This window comes from Austrofundulus limnaeus, unplaced genomic scaffold, assembly GCF_001266775.1.
Source record: "Austrofundulus limnaeus strain Quisiro unplaced genomic scaffold, Austrofundulus_limnaeus-1.0 Scaffold6, whole genome shotgun sequence".
NCBI lineage: Eukaryota > Metazoa > Chordata > Actinopteri > Cyprinodontiformes > Rivulidae > Austrofundulus > Austrofundulus limnaeus.
Genome location: NW_013952408.1, coordinates 3,974,712 through 3,992,924, shown reverse-complemented (window position 1 = coordinate 3,992,924; position 18,213 = coordinate 3,974,712). Strand labels below are relative to the sequence as shown.

At 39.3% G+C, this 18,213-nt stretch overlaps 2 long non-coding RNA genes across 2 annotated transcripts in view; one reads left to right on the top strand and one right to left on the bottom strand.

The window, feature by feature from the left end:
* The first annotated feature begins 1,649 nt into the window (after positions 1-1,649).
* Positions 1,650-6,618, top strand: LOC106534418 (uncharacterized). Its single transcript, XR_001312346.1, has 3 exons — positions 1,650-2,286; positions 2,399-2,494; positions 6,195-6,618. It is a non-coding gene; the product is annotated as an uncharacterized LOC106534418 (long non-coding RNA).
* Positions 6,619-15,163: 8,545 nt separating this feature from the next.
* The window catches only part of LOC106534409 (uncharacterized), a 10,678-nt gene continuing 7,628 nt past the window's right edge, over positions 15,164-18,213 (bottom strand). The window contains exon 7 of the long non-coding RNA XR_001312345.1: positions 15,164-15,465. This is a non-coding gene — a long non-coding RNA (uncharacterized LOC106534409). The remainder of the gene's footprint in view (positions 15,466-18,213) is intronic.

Here is an 18,213-nt window from a genome sequence, read left to right as displayed (position 1 = left end):
GAGCTGCTGAGGATCCATGAGAGCAGACATGGGTTATATAACTCTAACCCAGTTCAGTCTGCTTCTGCTCAKGCAGCCTGTGCACAGAACCCATTCATTCAGACCAAAAGCTGCTCCAGGCCATTGATTAGACGACAACGTGCAGCACAAACTTCTCAGGGAYGATGCTGTGCTCCCAGAGTATCAAAGAATGGAAGCGGTGGAGTTGTTACTGGCCATTGTGCTCAGGTGGGGGGGTTTGTCYCCTCAAGTGTTTGCTCAAGGGCGCATATTTAAACAGCTGATCTGATCCGAACACACAAAGCAGRCTTCATTCTGAGCGCTGACAGGCTTGTTTTGGTTCTCTGTGTACCGTGTATGGGCGGACCTCGTGACTCGCTTGACCCTCTGAGCTGGTCTCAGCGYAGAGAAGAAAGCTCCTCGCAGAGCTGGAGAGAAGATCCAGAGATAAAGTAGGGTTGAATTTTTGATCAAAATCTACCAAAATCCTAATAGTCCTTATAGTAACGCTCATAGAGCCTTGCATACCAATGAGCGCCAACAATGGATCCCTTGCAGTTCTGAGTTCCTCCATTCACTCTCAGTCAATAGAAGCATATTCAAGCAGTCATTCTGTTGCAAAACGTTTTACAAATCTATACGTGGACTCTGTGAGAGGGGTCACTGCATCGCCGGTATGGGGGATAAACAAGATGCCAATAACACGGCAACCATGGGGATTTAGCTTCCAGAGAAAATATCAATATTTAACAACTTTAGGTGTCCTGATCGGTTTTGTAAAGTTCACCCTCATGCTTCTGACCCTCTGTTTAACTGGGCAAATCAATGCTCAAATCTAAAAATAGAACATCAGTGAAYCAATATTTGAGGGTGATGACTTGTCAAACATTCGGCTTTATGAGCAAATCAAAACAACAGCATGTGACGAGAGAGGAAAAAATCTACAATTCACATCATTTCTTTGATAAAAGCTACACATCTGATCAGATGAGGCTGTATAATTGGACCACCTCTGGGATTGTTAATGAGAGGGACAGAGGTCTGAGCCGGTGACAGAAACCAAATCACTTCTCCTGAGGTGTCCAAAGTTTTGGTAAACAACATGCAGTACCGCTGGGTTCCMGCAGAGGCCCCTGCTCATCACAGGAACAGGGTCGACACAATGAATGAGAAAAACCCCACTCCTGCTCAGCAGACTGCTTCAGACTGGTTTCTGTGCTCCACATTTTGYGTTTGTGTGCATGTGTGTAGAGGGGGGACTGTCACAGAAAATCAGCATCGCACTGATATGTCAGCTCTCTTTGCTCCAACGCGATCACGGCGGTCTCCTCCAAACAAGGAGAGTGAGTCATCTCTTTAATAGTTTTATATGCAGCTGTTGAACATGTGTTCTTGCAGAACAGGTGATCCTTTGACATTAACACAAAGTCCAAACAGCCACTTGCACCTTTATCCCAGCAYGCTCTTACGTCTGCTTTTGTGGGCTTGTAATGCTTTGATAGCATGCCAGGAAAGATGTAGGGCAACTTTCTGCTTACCTGTGCACTGTCTGTTGCACCACCTAAACACACACTACATGGAAGTATAATGATTTAATCAGTGACAGGAGACTCAAAATTAAAGGTCTTCAAATCTTTTCTGTTTGGAAGGGTCTACTGTTTCTCTGATGTTTGTTGGTGGAAGAAAAACCTCCAGCAGTGACGGAGAAAGCTCTTCCTGCAGGGGAAAAAAAAAACCCTGGTTTAGTAGCTTAGCTGGTGGATATCGACACTGGCCACCTGTTGAAGAGGGAGGCCATTCTCACGGTGCGTCCAACAAGCTGGTTTTTCTCGCACTGAATGGGTTTGCCATGGCAGCGGCCATCGGCACACACGGCACCGTGGGGGTGGCCAGTCAGTGTCAGCCCTCATTACTATCCAGCGCTTTATTGGAAGCCTCTTCCAGGAGTCCTTCACAAACAAAACAGAAGGGGGATGCTTTTACACTTTAATGACTTTCCCACAGTGGCGCTCCTGAACAACAAGCTCCCCTAGAATGGCCGCAGAGGCTGGAGGAGAGTCCCCCACACACAAGTTCAGCAGAGGAAGGGAAATACTGGGGCCACTGTGCTCGACCCTGCAAGGCCAGCCAACGAGAAGCAAGGAAAGCGGGGAGAATCAGATCTTTATGTGGCATGGGGCCTAACGGGGGGGACAGCTTTGGTATTGTCCATGCTGCCCTCCCCCTCATCTTGGTTCTATTGTTCYTCATGTCACGTTGAAACACCCCACCATGACAAAAATTAAGGTCAGTACATTGAATTCTTCCATGAACCCAAGAACAACCAACCATTAGCCGTCCTGCTTTAAAGCAAACAAATGAGGACATTTGTTCCTTTTTAAATCCTGTTGCTTTCCAGGTATTGTCATGACCTCGGTGTTCCTCCGAAGAAAACCTGGAAATCTGTTGACCCGAGGCTGAACTGATGAGTACCAAACTGTACTTTTGCACACAGGTGTTTGTTTTCTTTAAGCGCCTTACGCCATATAATTTAATTGCAAAAGGTTTAAGAAAACAACTTTATACTTCAGAAAATTTGATGTAATACAAATGGTTTTACCCACTTTGACACATAGCTGGCATATTTTCTTTTGAACTTGGCTCAGCCAAAGTGAATCAGGAATTGACATCAAAGGGGAACTCAGAAAGATAATTTTATGCTCTTTGTTTTTGAAACATTATTTGAACTCCGACTTCATCTCTCACTAAAGAAACATCAGATTCTTCTCTACAGTCTGTGTTATTAGTTATTGTAGCAACACTCTGTTAACATGCAGACGTTCCCCTATGACATCACTTCCTGTTACTTCACATGCAAATTTCTCAACAACAGTTCATCTCAGCAGCATGAGTTTTTTTGCAATATATTATCAATAATATCTTTCCAAAAATGCATACATTTTAAATTTAAAAAATTGATGTCACAGGCACTATTAAAGTGGAAACAATAAAGTAAGATTGTTGCCTCAAAGAGACATTATGCACAAGATTAACGCGTCAGCTGCAAGATAAAAAGCTTGATTTGAAGATCTTTTATGTAAAAATTAAAAGCTCTTTTGCTGGTTTTGACATAAAAGGAATTTATCTGTCTGTTAGCAAAATATCTCACAAACAATTGACTTGATTTTAAGGAAACTCTCAGAATGCAATCATTTGAACCACGYCTACAAATGAATACTTTTCGGGGTCAGCCTTTTTCAAGATGGCCGCCTCAGAGCCTCAACCTTAGTACATATTAAAATGGGAATAACGMCATCAATTTTGAAGATATTGAGTTAAATTTTAGTATGATAGTAGCCGAGAATCAACCATAAAACTTAACAGATGGCACAAATTTTTTAGTTGAAAACACTGCCATTAATGAGTTGAGTCAACCCCTTCTATCTGTTAGCAAAATATCTCATGAACCAATGGGAAATTTTTAATAAAACCTTTTAAAAATAATCTTTTGATGCATATCTTAAACTGAATATTTTTTGAATCATTCATTGACTGTCAAAGCTAATTGTCTTTACAAAACAGAAACATGGGTAAYAACTCAGTTCTTTTTCCAGGTGCTGAGCTAAAACTTGATGTGGTAGTAGCTGAGAGTTGTCTCCATCGCATAMTCCAAGTGCTAACAGATCACAYAAAAWTTTCCTTTAAAAACATGTAATGAAAATGTAGCAAGTGATTCCTTCAAAGAAAGCTACTTTCATTTTTCATAATAAAGATGCTTTCATTTATAAACGTTTRAATCATAAACCGTAACTCTATTGACAGAAAACTGCTCCGCTTCTCCTCAAAGTCAGATTCTAGTCATTGATGGATTTATTCATCTGGGATTTATTTGTCATTACGCAGGAGAAACAGAAGGCCTGCTTAATTCAAATGACTGGTTTGAGATACGATCTTGTTCTGATCACGAGCTGGTRATTAAAACCCGTTTTGTCTGTGTTGTGCTGTCAAAGATGATGCATGTGTCAAGATCTCACAGGTTAACCTTTCTTTTTTGTCAGCCCCTGACTTTACAGTGAGTCAGCAGCCCCATTAACCAGCGACGGTACGAATAATAAAACATAATTCTCCTCGTGTGGCTGTAAATCTCCCGTGGAACTGCTCCATGTTTTTGCGTTTATTGCAATCAGTTGTGCTTTCGTCAGACTTTTCTTGAAGTTAACCTGTATGCAGTGTCATAAAAGCGACTCTCAGAACATGTTTTGTCGCCACAACAAGCGGATTGTTCGAACRCCTGACCCGTTCAGTGAGGCATCCTGTCACCTGTCTCATGACTGGTCTACTTTCTTTTTTCAGCTTTCGGTGGATATCGTTCCCAAAAGTCTTGTTTGTCTCATTATTTTATTTTGGAGTGAAAAAAAAATCAAATAAATATGTTCTTTGTACCGTGTTGTTTGTCACATTTCACATCAAATACAGAAGAGCCRAATCTAGACTAGAAAAGCAGGACTTGAGTGTCTCATGTATGATGATGATTAAAAACAATGGATGGCTCTTATGCAATCATAGTAAAAGTTTAAATGTTTCCTTTTTTAAAACCAACTATTTATATAGTATTAAAAATTAATAGAATAGAATATAAAATCTAACTTTAACAAAGAGGTTATGTATTATGTAACCAAGCTGTCCTGATTAAAAAAAAAACTGTTAACTGATTATCATCATTAATTATTAATCGTGCAGTTGTCACTACTCTTCGGTCCGGATTACTGAGTGTTTCATGTCCAAGTCTTACAAACTGTGGCAACTCAGAAAAACTGAAAAGATAAARTAAATTAAACAGAGCTTTGGTAATGACAAATGATTTAAAAGAGGTGCCCTGACGAAACTTCACATTGTTCTGTGCCTGATCCTTTAATGAGAGTTCACCTGATGCCAAACAAAGTGAGAGAAAAAAAAGCAGATTCATGTGAAACTGGAAACCACACATTCAGTATGTGTAATCAAGGTGCTGATAAGAAAGGACAGAAAATACAGAACATGCTGTTTTAACACCTGACCATTCAGAAGTACAAGTTTTTTTTTTTTTTTTTTTTTTGGTGTTACTCTGAAGGCTGTAGCTGCAGGACTGTGAAATAGCAAATCCTACAAATATAGTTTTATGCTCTCTTTATTTATTGACATTCAGAATCCAATAAAACATCTTTTAGTTTAGTGTCATTAAAATGATCACTGTAACACAGTGAGTCAAAAAAATAAAAAAGAAAAAAAACGTGTTTTGGAAAAAAAGTTTTTTATGTATGCATTTTTTGTTCAGTTTGCCAATTTGAACATATTTACTGTATATGTTTTTGACTCTACCAACTTTTTAAATCAAATAAATTTCAGTAATACGTCTTGTATGCAATAAATATTTGGTCAAACTTGTGTTTACAACTTCAAAGCTGTGACACGATTGTGACACGATTGTAAAATTGACAATTTCAAGAAAAGCTTAAACAAGTCAAAGCTGAGGAAGCAGCTGTTTCCTCTATTTTTCCTTGACTCATGTCGTCGTCACGGCTGACTCAGGAAGAACAAAGTCATTTCATCATCGCTGCAAAGTGCTTACTTAGAACTCTGACACTAACAAAACAGTCGCTGCGGTTAATTTTTCACTTATACATTTATTTTTCTTGCACAGGTCAAAATCTTTTAACTCTACACCAGTGGTCTCTTGCACAAAATGTTACATTTTAAAGATAAAAAATAGTGATGTTTTTAGTTGCGTAACCAGATTTCRTCAGACTTATGAATGTTGTACATTTACAGTTTAATACAACAAGCTGTAAAACATGTCACACAATTTTTTGACTTTATTTCTTTTACACGGAAACCAAATTATTCTGATTCTGAGCTGATGAAACAAGCAACCTGTGACAAAATGCTTGTCACCTGGTTTGCACGCTGGGGTTATAAAGATCATATGAGCTCAGAGTATGTGATAAGGGTGCCTCTCAGCTACTATCACACCAAATCTTAGCTCAATATCTGTAAAACCGACTGAGGTACAGCATTGAKCGCTCATAAGATATTTTGCTAACAAACAGGAAATAAATGAATGTTTGCCTTTTAAGGTGGTGATTTAATATGATACCGTCTACTAACCCAGAATTTGATCAAGTCATAATTAATATTATATTTTTGTTTACTAAACAAAACCTTTTTCTTTTCATCAGGGGTCACCACAGTGAGCGAAATGTTTACTCAAGATGTCCTTCCTGACAACCACTGRGGCGGGGGGCTGCAGGGGTTTCGTACCTGCAACTTACAGCCACTGTTTATAGACCCAAAACACACCCCTTCAACTTAAAATACTTCATGTCTTTAAATGAGCATTYAGTTGGGGTAAAACGTCATTTACAAAACTTTCTGTTCAATAAATTGGCTGCTTTTAAAACATGTAAAAACCTCAACTGTGGTTTAGGTTTTGCTTCTTTTTCTTGATGACTTGACCATAAAACTCATTTGTATCAACCTACAGTCAAATCGAGCACTCAAACAAATAATATCTCAGGCAAATTCAAAAACAAATAAAACAGAATTTATAGACAGACAGCTACTGATAGGTTTTAAGAGGTGCCAAAAGTCAACTTTTACATCAACTGGCTTCAAAAAATACAAGAACAAATAAAGCAGAAGTTATAGACTCGAGATACAAGGACCAATCGGTCATCTTCTGATGACTTTTGGGAGGTTTTGGTTGATGTTTAGGGACTTCTAGAGCTGGATCATAAATAATAAACAACTCTGAACCTAAACCATCTGTTCTGTTTGGTTTAAAATTGAGATAATTGTCAGAACTGTGATATAAATCATAGTTGTCGGTTCGGATATCAGAACACAAGATTAGATATTTAAAGGACTGATCAAGAATGGATGGAAATAATCACAGAACAATTTAAGAAAAGTGATAATTTGCTAAAGAATAAGAACAACAAAAAATAAATTTTAATTAATAATCACAGAACAATTTAAGAAAAGTGATAATTTGCTAAAGAATAAGAACAACAAAAAATAAATTTTAATTAAAAGTTGAAAATAATCTCAGCAAGTAAACTATAATAAAAGGTTCTCCAGTTCTCGTCCAAAACAAGGAAACGTTCCGTTGTGGGTGAGCTCAGAGGCTCTGCCAGGCGTCAGTGGCGTTTGATTGACGTACGGGTTAGCCGTGTGACCCAGTCGGCATGGTGGTGAGATCAGCCTAATCAAGGAGCCATAAAGACTCTTTCACTCAGCTGAGCTCCACAGCATGAGTGGTTCCAGGCGTTTCATCTGCAGATCTGAGGCTCCTAACGCACGTTGAGATAAACTGCTTGACCCAACGGGTGCTATGTTGGGAAATCTGGATTACACACCCACTTTACGAGAAACGTATTATTAATGCTAAAGAAAAGTCAAACACTTGGAACARAAGGATTTTACACCAGCTTAAGGAGGATTGAGGTTCTTGTGGTTTTACATATAAAAAAAGTTGATTTTGGGGATGTAATCAGGACAGAGACAGACTCTCAGGAGAGGAAACTGTTGGTGTAGAAGAGAAGTTGATTGTTCACCATAATGAAGCACTGACCAAAAAGACGTGCAGCTCTGCACGTTTCAGCATCTCCTGGTGCAGAAAGTACCACCAAAGAGGCTTACAGCTATGACCGTGACACAGCTTTGCACACACCGGGCCTCCCGTCCAGAACAATGACCCAACTGTGCGTTGGTTGGTTTTCCTCTTTGTCGTCATGTGGCACACAGAATCCTATGAGAACAGGTCAGTGGGACCACAATATGGACGGTGTTGAAATGATCTTGTGTTATTTGTAGCATCGACTGCTTCAGGATCAAAGCATCCTCATGTGTTTCATCAATTTACGGAAGAGCAGATGTTGTGTAACCATTTTCAGTGCACAGTAAAGGACAGCGGGTCTTTTCCTCCCTGTTTTCCAGTCCACTGCTGGTGCAGAATGATTATATTTCAGTTTTTTTCCCAGTGCACCAGCAGGAGGCTTCTTACTTTTGAAGTTTATAAAAAAGCTTTACCCACTCGCCTGATAATGGCGCGATTGAGACCCGATGGAGCTTTTGAACAAAACTGATTCATTAGGAATAAACAAGTCCCTCTTACATAAACAGGAAGCGGAGCCAGCTCCAATTATCGCCCCGGCTTCAGACAACGGGCTTCTGGGATGGTGGTCATTGTGTCAGAGCTGGTTTGATGTGTCTTGTGATGGGTTTGGACATGAACGGACATCCTTCTGCTTCACCCCGCAGAKCGAGTCAATCAGAAAACTGGAATGATACATCTGTAAGGGGTATGCTTACAAGATTAAAAGGCAGCAAAATGTGTAGTTCTCATAAACCTTTTAATCTGATTATTCCCGATCCTTTGAGTAATTTATACATTGTGTACAATCACTGTCTCTTTGCTTCTTTTTGAAGAGTAACATGGCCGATGCATGCAGACGTAAAAGTGGAATTTTTGAAGACATCTTTTCTGTTTATCCTTCATGTGTCTTATTTGCAGTTGGTCCTCTTCAACCTGAAACCCAGTTAACGTCTCAGTGGTCTTTGAGCAGAAGACCAGCAGTTTAAGCAGATTTTACAGTCAGATGAATAACAGTTTAGAAAGTTATTTATTCCTAATCTATCCGTCGCATTTTATTTGTTCATTCAACAAGGTGACGTCTTGAGGACCAGTGAGTTAGAAGTGGAAGAAATTACACCTCTCCTCAGCCACCAGTGACAATGCAACAAAAAAACAAGGTAAAAACAAACAACAAAACAAGGTATAAGAGAATAAAAAATAACCAAGAAGCTCAATATGTCTGACAACAGTTTTGATAACTGGTGGAAACCATATTTGTTTTTGGTGACGTGCCAGGGATCTGTTAGACTAAAAACCTTGAAGCATTATGTTTGTCCATTTGATACAGCTGCATGCACTCATCTGTCCTGAATTTGCATGAGTTAGGAGCAGTTTATGTAATTTTCAAAAAGAAGAATCTCTAAGCAGGGATTGGCTCGCTTGTGTAATTGAAACCTACTTAATAATAAACTCGTTATTTGTGACTTAGACAGTAAAAGTCCTGCTGAAATTCTAACCCCCTTTCACAAAAAGACAGGTGAAAACCAATGAAGAGGTTCTAAGTCTCGCACTTGGAGACTCAAAGACTCCATTTGTTCCCTTCTCGTGCAGGTTTTAATTGAGACGGTTCAGGTAAATGGAGTGGGCGAATAATAGCGCCTTCAGTCTCGTACTCGCTGCTGCRCCCGGCCCCACACAGGAACAATCGGATGCTTCTGACCTGATGAGGTTCAGGTTGACTCGGGTGGTGTTACAAGAACAGGCCGCTGTGTGCCAGACAAATGAATTGGGTTCGTGCCGTGGGACAATTGGCGTTTTATCCCGCTGTCTCTCCTGACAGCGCCTGTGCTACAATGGCTCTGCGCTCCACGGTTACAGTTCCCACGGTACGGTGATCAACCTGGGACACACAGTGCAGTTAAAGCTGCCCAAGTGTCTGTGCAGAGGCTCTTAGCATGCAAGGAGACTGATTAAATGACGCTCGGAGAACTGGGACGTCTAAACTTTTAAGTTACGTTCAATGACGTCCTTTTAAAACGGCCACAATAAGAGGTCAAAGAAGCGGTGCAGCTTTTGAAAGAAGCCATAAAAGACCCGTACGGTAGACTGTCATGAAAAAGTTTCTTTACTTTGGGGAACTGGAACAACAAAGAAGATGTGAAAATGCTTCGGAGGAAACTGAGCCAGACAAAGACAGGAAAAGCAAGGCAAAGAGCATCCAGGTCAAGGTGATACCCCCCCACCACCAAACATATGTAGCCGAGCTGTGGGTCGTAAACACAAAGAACATGGAAGAATTTGCCTCAAGGTGAAATGAAGAATTTAAAAATCCTTTCCTGCTGACTCACAAAATCTCCCCTTAAAGGTTCCCGAGGGTCCCCGGAGATTTCACTTTAATTCAAATAGAAACCTTTTGAATGAAACAATTGATGGCAGCATGAAATCTGATTAAATGTTCCATCTGAGCAACATTAGGGCTTAGAAGACTTTTGTTTCATAAGCACAAAGGAAATTTCCACAAAGAGGATCCAGATGTGCTCTGGACCAAGACTCTGGCTCTTTTGATTACAACATGGGCATCATTTAAGCTTTCAAGATYCATTTTTCAGTAATGCAAACACAGCGTAAACTCTCAAACTCAAGTAGTAATTAAAAAAAATTATTACAAAGTTTAAGGGTTATAAAATGTGTTTTAAGTGTATTTTACTGTGTTTGTTGCTGACTGTTTTCAGATTTTAAAAGTTTTTTTTTTCCATGTACAATAATTTGTGGGTCTGAATGCAGAGTTGGGCAATTGTAATTCCTGACCTCGTTTCAATAAAATTGCCTCTCATCTGGCCACTGGAGGGCAATCCCTAACTTCACAGTTTGCTGTAGTTTTACTGACTCAAGATGCTCTCCTCACAGTACAAAGTCTCAATGGTGCAAACGATCCGAGAGCTGACATTACACCAGCTTTTATTGTGAATGTAATAAATACTTATGTCTTTTTCTAAAGAATCTCAGTTGCTTCAGGTCAAAAACATTATTTGCTTTTTCCCCATTTTTTGCTCTTCCAGGCAGGAACGATGCACCTTCGTTGGTGGTTTGTCAGTGAGCGCACAGGACAGATCTGGGCTTGGTTTGTCCCAGAGGTAGTCACAGGGTTTAAAGGCTCTGTTAGTGAAACTCAGAATAAACATGCTRCTAAAACAATCAGCATAATTTTCTGTCAGCTGATTCAACCGGCTGAGATAAGACTCCTGTAAACCTGAACAGACAAAATTGGTGAAGGGAAACTGGATTAAAAGTATATTTATTAAGTTTTCTTTTTGAAAAAAGTGTTAAAAGAGATTGCAGTTTAACTGAGTTTGAAGGTTTTTTTTGTCATTACCTTTTTTAACATAAAAACAAGATGTAGTGAAACACTTTTGTAAAATATAAATGAAAAAAAAAAAAAGAAATATGGATTTAATGCTAAATTCACAGCGGTTTCTCTTTAGATTTGGTAACTACCGTAGTGTTTTTGGACTTTTTTGGATTTTTTTCATTCTAAAAACTTGGTAGCTAAAATTATTTTTGTTTCATTCTTACCTAACCCACGTAGTAAAATTTGTCTTGGCCTAGTTCTGGCCACACAAGGCACTAAGACTCTAACGCTCGGCCCAGATACCACAAAGAATGACGGTCCTTTGGTGGCCCATGGTTTGCCAGAGGTGGTCCATGCATGCACGGGCCATCACCACATAAACCAAACCACAACTGGGCCAGCTGTGGCATGCCGTTTTCAAAACCAGCGCCAATATTGCCAGACCTGGCCCACACCTGTCTATGTGGGACATTTTCTTCCTCACTTGTTGATGATTCTCAAGCAGCCAAAAWACTCTGGCAGCACTGATTARTTCTCTAAGAACCTCGTGCATAAATGAAATACCGTTTCACATTATTACCATCAAGAAACAGTGTCTGTACAAAATCATACAGTATGAAACCCATGTCTGTCGGTACAGGTGGTCTCTGTCCAGTAAATGTCACTGAAGTTCGGGAGACGTCAACAAACTCACACGTGCAAAAACAGAAAGCCCCACTGAGGGGAAGAAATCAAGGATTTTGACCTTCAGCCCTCCTTTCTATCAGTTCTCAGCCCTTCGATGAGATGAACGTATTTGGCCTGAAGCCAGAGGAAGTAACCACGGGATTGTTTGACTGTTTTCCCCCCATGTGTGAATAAGCCTTCAAGCTGTAACAACTACACACTGTGTGAAGCTAGAAAACACTGAATGAAGGATAACACCGATGAGACGGCTCTCTGTAAAAATGGACTTTTTTGTGTGTTTAAAGTCAAACATCTGCTTGCTTATCCAACCTGTAATATCAGAAGTTTCATCTTGTTGCTGATGTTGGCTGTTTTACAGAGATTCAGTGGATCTGCTGAGCTTTTCAAGGATGAATATCAACCTGATCTCTACTATTGTTCACTTTAGACAGATTTGATAATGTTCTGCCCTCCCAATGGAACTGTCTAAAATGGGTTTTGTTGCGATGGATGGGTTTTATAGAAATGTCTGCCATTGTTTCTATTTATTTGTCTATGCTAACAGATTGCTGATACTGATTTATGATAGGCCAGCACTGSTAACTKAGTGTCCGGCACTGGGAAATGAGGATATTGCTCAAATGGGGTTAGCATTGGAGAAGCTTGAGACTAGCATGCAAAGGGTTGCCCACTGGACTGTCTACTCCCTCTGCTATCCATTAACATGAATAGACTGGCTTTAGCACTGGAGAGGCTAACTTTTATTATGCCTAGGYTGGTCACCCACCAGTGCAGGCCTATTATTAATCAGATCATATAGTTCTGGAATAGATATAGCCTCTTGCTACATGGATGTAACCACTTCTGGGTGTGCAATAGTCCTAATTCCTAAGTCTTAAGTCCTAATACCATGCCATAAGAGTCATCCTCATTAAATTTAGTGAGATCTCACAATGTTGCATGAGATCCCACAAGGTTTGACTGAAATAGCTTCAACTCCGTCCTCTAATGTCATCAGATGATTTTAGTTAAAAAAAACTGTGAAATGTGTTTGCTAGACCTTTAGGTTATTAGATTTTAACCTGGTTGTAGGATAATTGAGAAAATTAAAAGCACTGAAACTTTCAGGCAAAATGTTCAGCTGAAAGTCTAAAAATTCATTTTAAAAAATGGTTTTAATCAGCAAAGTATCTCCATTACTATCAAAATAAGCTGCTGCTCAGAGCCAAAGTGAAAAAGACGGAAAATGGTCTTTTTCTCATTCAAACTATGGTTCACTGTCTTCTCCAACAATCATAGAAGACAGAAGAAAAAACTCACAAAATTTAAAAATGATGTGTCACAGTCAATGGGTGACGTCTCCTTAATGAGTGTTCGCTTGTATGTAGGTGTGTTGCATTTCTTGTTCTCCAACACAAAGACAGATTCCTTCAGGTCAGTTTAAGGTCTCGTGTTCARTACAAATCCCATTATTCAGGTTGTGAATGAGGAATCAGTTCTCCCTAAAAACTCTTTCATTTAAAAAATGGTTACTTTAAGTCTGAACAAGAATGTAATCACTTAAATTGAAACAGAAACCATCCTACATGACCTTTGTTGGTACCATCAGTTAACTARTCATTCAGGAAAGACAGCAGAACATAATGGAGATCAGTTGTTGTGAAAAGAAACGTCATGGAAGTGGTTGACTTGTTAACCGTATTTAAACTGACACGCCTCCACAAAATATTAATCTGAAATTTGATGCGAAAACTTACGCAACTGGTTTTAGTTTATGCTACTCTTACTTATAGCTGAGTTAATTTAGAGTCATAGATTCTGTTTTAAAAGCTAAAATGGTTATTTTGTGAATCTGTAAATAAAAACTTGTTCTTCTATTTGTTAGAGTTTGTAGTATTATTGTGCCAATGTCTAAAGAACTGTAACTTCATTGTGGGTCTGTAATAAGCAAATAAATAAATAAATACATTTAAAAAATCTACCAAGAATTTTAACCATTATCCTACTAAATTCATCTGAAAAGAAAACTGACAGGTCTGCAGATAGCTTTCAACTTTTTGTGCTGACAAAAACAGGAAAGTTTTGTAAAAGAATATGCGGTAAAACAAAACGCTTTTTTAAATAATAATTTCTCTCAACACAGTAAATAAAGACCTGGTTGTTTGTCTACAATAATAGTCCACATGTTTGAGGAGAACCAAAGACCATGGACCTTTGGTCAGCTCTGAAACACAGTGGTGTGAGTGTCATGATTTGTCCAGCTGTAAATTGTAAAGTTCGTGAAAATCTGCTCTTCTGCACTCTTGAAAACAACCAATGCTCTTCTCATGGCAGCAGATTCTGGTCTGCTTTCCCTCCTCATCCTCCTTGACCTGAGTGCAGCCTTCGATACCAACAACATCCGTCATCATAGACACCTCAGTAAGCTTCAAATGGTCCAAACTTCAGCTCACCAAAACCTCCTCACTTCAACACATCACCCCAGGCCTGCACTGGCTTCCAGTCATGTTTAAAATTCAGTTTAAAAACCTCCTGTACACATCCAAGGCCATCCACAACCTCGCCCCTTCTCATCTGTCTCATCTACGGCACATTACCTCCCTTTCCCACTCACTTCGTCCTTCCTCTTCTATCCACCTCACTGTGTCCCTGTCCTCTTGGAACCATGGGAAACAGCCATTTTCACTCTGCTCTCCAACCCTGGAACTCTGTCCCTCCAGACATCCGTAGTATTGACTCTCTTTCAACCTTCAAAAAACAACTCAAGTTAGCCTTCACACTTTCATTTCTTAGCCACCTCTATTAGTTTTTCATTTTAATATATTTTCTTTTGACTGTAACTTTGTAGTTTTTTTCTTTTGTAAAGTGTCGTTATGTGTCTTAAAGGGTGCTAACAAATAAAATGCATTATAATTAATCAGCAGAAAGCTGAAGTTAAGAAGAAGTGATTTTTCAGATGGATAATGGTTCTCTACATAAGTGCAAACTCAGCAGGATTAAAAATGGCAATAAACTGTAATGAAATAAGGATTATAAATATATGACAAAATGTTCTGTAAACAGAAATTTAGTTTTTCCATTAACTAATTTTTAAAGTTACTTAGTCCTGAAAAACATGCTGGGAACCTAAAAATAAGATTAAAACAATTAAATTACTTTAGATGGGCTGTGTCCCAAAAGATTTTGAACTTGAACTCGGCAGAGTATTTGGACTGACGTGAACGGTCCTGTGCCRGGACACCTTTTCAGCCAAACTGGTTCAGCTTCAACATTTATACCAGCGATTAATTTTCTGAAGAAAAGTGCATCGTGCTGTATTCGTGAGAAAACTGCAGTTAAAAATAAAWCTATTTCGAAAGCTCTCTTAGTCACTTACAGTTTTTATTGACTGGTTTGACCCGTTTGAAGGAAATGGGAACCTCTCAGTCTTCGTCATAACCATCTTATCAGGTTTTCTCGAAGGGTAAGTCRAAGTGAGCAAATACCAGTGGACAAACAGAGTCAGAGGCCAGAATCAAAGTTTATATATTTATTTATTTATACAGGAGCAGGGGAAGGAACGGGACCTGGAAGCAGAGAGTTGGCAGAGGTGAGTAAACTGACAGGTAATTCCAGGAAGTTATTTCTGAGAGGTGATGGTGTAGTTTTGTAACRGGTGAGAGCTTTAGGTTTTGTGTGGAGGAGCAGGTCCAGTATCCAAAAATCCAAAAGTGRGTWTTYACAGGTGAGTGCTCTATTTACAGGTGTGTTGGAGGCAAGGTGGCAGCGCATGAACAGGTGAGTGGCTCGAGACTTCTCAGGTTGGCGTGACCAGGATCAGGTGATCTCCAAGAAAAYCCCTTGGGTCTGAAAACAGGTACTGTAAGTACACGGAAAAACGAGCGTAAGTAATACTAAGGTCTCTAGAAATGTAATCACAGGCTGAGTTCATACTAAACAGTTATGATGCTTCAGTGAAGAGCTGATACTCAAGTCTTCCTTATAAAGCCAGTGAGGTGATGAGCCAGTCCTTCTCAGGTGAGTTTAATTAGCGTTRCCAGATATGCAGGGAGGCATGAGGTGAAAATCACCCAAATGCCTCACATCTCAGCAGAGCAGAAGGCACCTCTTGCAATGCGTTAACCCGTTCTCATTGGATTGACACGGTTTTCCACCCTTTTGCAAAACAGTTAACGTAGATGTCATTCAAGAAGTCCAAACTCCCTTTTAGGTGTCAGTATGAAACACCGAAAGCACCTGTTTGACACCTCTTYACAGAATTTTTCAATTTGCAATCAGTCTGCAGGCTTGTGTCCTTATGCGGTTTTTAGTTTTTTTAGGAGGGTTGCACCTCCTCATGATGTCTTCATGAAGATGATCCTTGCTCTGTGCAGGGTTTGTTCAGGGTCAGTGGCAGCATGACCCAGAGCACCTATGTTTGTTATGTTGTCTTCTTCTGAATGGTTTTTCTGGACTGTAATTTCATTGTGCTCTGTACAATGACAATAAATGTCTACTCTAATCTAATATAATCTAAAGGCCTACTACAGATTTTTGTTCTTTACTGTAAAAGATTTTGTATTTTATTTACCTAATTTCTCACACAGTAAAGGATTTTATTTTTATTTCCATGTGTCCTCTGTTGGAATACAGTTTTTATTGATTGTTTTTGAGGTGGTGATGAGTTTCTTCGAACAGGTCAAAGCAATCAGTAAAAACTGTATTTCATTTGTCAGGTACAGTCTGAAAAAAGAATGTAATCAATAAAATTTGCATCAAACCATATCTGCTTCTGGATGCATTTTTGCAAGAGGGCAAATGTGACTACAGACGGCACTGGCATGTAAGCTACGTACAGTCATAGGCTACAATGACAAGCAACGGTGCACTGATTCACACGTGCTGTATTTTGTATTTTGTTGCCCATTGTGTGCTGATTGTTTGGAGGTGCTCACACATTGTGTCAAAGTTGAGTTGTTTGAAGGCAAAGTTTGCGTTTGTTGCATATTTTAAATGTTTTGACACAGGTGTTGCCTCTGCATTAAATGTTTTGAAAATGTGGTTTTTGAGTTGATGGCTGCGTCAAACCAATCAATAAAAACTGTAATATTTGTTTGAAGTCAATGATTTGGACACCCTAAAACAGATTTAGTTTTAATTGAACATGTAGTTTTAGAATACACATTCAGAGAACACAGGCATCTGTCTATTAACTGGAGTGTCAGCGGACCACTGCCCCCCTGCTGCTTTCTCCAAAAACTCTGCTGCGATCCTATTATTCTGAGCAGGGCCACAGACAGACATCCAGAGCACGGCCTTATKGGAAAATGCGTCATTCCTGTCTGCTGTGCATCATTCTGTTCAGATTACTGCCTCTGGATTAAAAGAAAATTGTTTCTCTGTGACGACACACGCAGCAGTTTTTACTCTTACTACACTCATTTACATACTACACTTTTTTTTGTCTCCATTAAGGCTGGAACTAGTGTGTGTGTTGGGTGTACCGAGGAAAATAAAGGATTTTCCAGGGATTAGACCCGTACGACAGACGAAGGGCTCTAGGAAACTTGCTGTGGCACCATAACATGATCAGCCTTTAATCTTACAGGAGCTGCTTTTGTGCAATCATCCGACAATCTCAGGGTTACAGAGGAGGACTGATGTACTCAGGGAGTGATTTATGGGCTGTTTTAGTCTTTGTCTTCACGCTTATTGAAAACATTCATTGATATGATCATAAAACCCAGATATAGTGTAGTGTCGGGATAAATACTGTAAGTCAGAGGAAGTTAGAGTACAGACAAATGGAGCGTGTCAGTGTTGAGTTCTTCGTGGGATTACAATTGTGTGTTTACTTTAGTCTTTGTGAGACCAACCCTGACACCCTGTTGGAAATTATACAACAGCTGAACAGTCTGTTTCTGTGATTTAAATCGGGACTGGAGAACAAAGATTAAAGACTGAGCTCAGCAGTTTCTGGAGTGACAGAAGGAAAGTGTAACCTGTGAACAGTGAGTGCTTGAAGTGATTCTCACCTACTACCACACCCAGGGCCAGCCCTGGCCAATTTGGCGTCCTTGGCAAAAATTCAGGTGGCACCCTTTATGCAATTTTTTTAAACTCACTGCCAGTTTCCACACATTCACATACCAAATTAAACAGTTTTGTGTTTGATATTATTTTTTATCGTTTAGAAAAACGAGTTGTCCAATTTAAGAAGTTAACAATATAATTAATTTGAAACAAGACTATAAGTCTAAATGCCATACCGGCCAACATCTGCTGACAGTAATGAGGAACACCTGTTCATGCTGTGGAGTGAAGCAGCTCTCGGGAGGGCCAGAATAAAAACTATGCATTTTCCAGCCATTTGAAGAGCTTATAACTAAATTCTTGGAAATAATAGAACAACGCAAAATTATTATTTTACGAAAATCTGACTTTAACTTGAACTTTATTTGAGATCATTAGTAAAACTTCCATTATTCTTATTTTGTTTTCTATTTACACATTAAGTACCAGTAGTTAGTCCTGACTGCTTTATAAATACACACAAACACACACACACACACACATATACAGCGGGTAAAATAAGTATTGAACACGTCAACATTTTTCTCAGTAAATA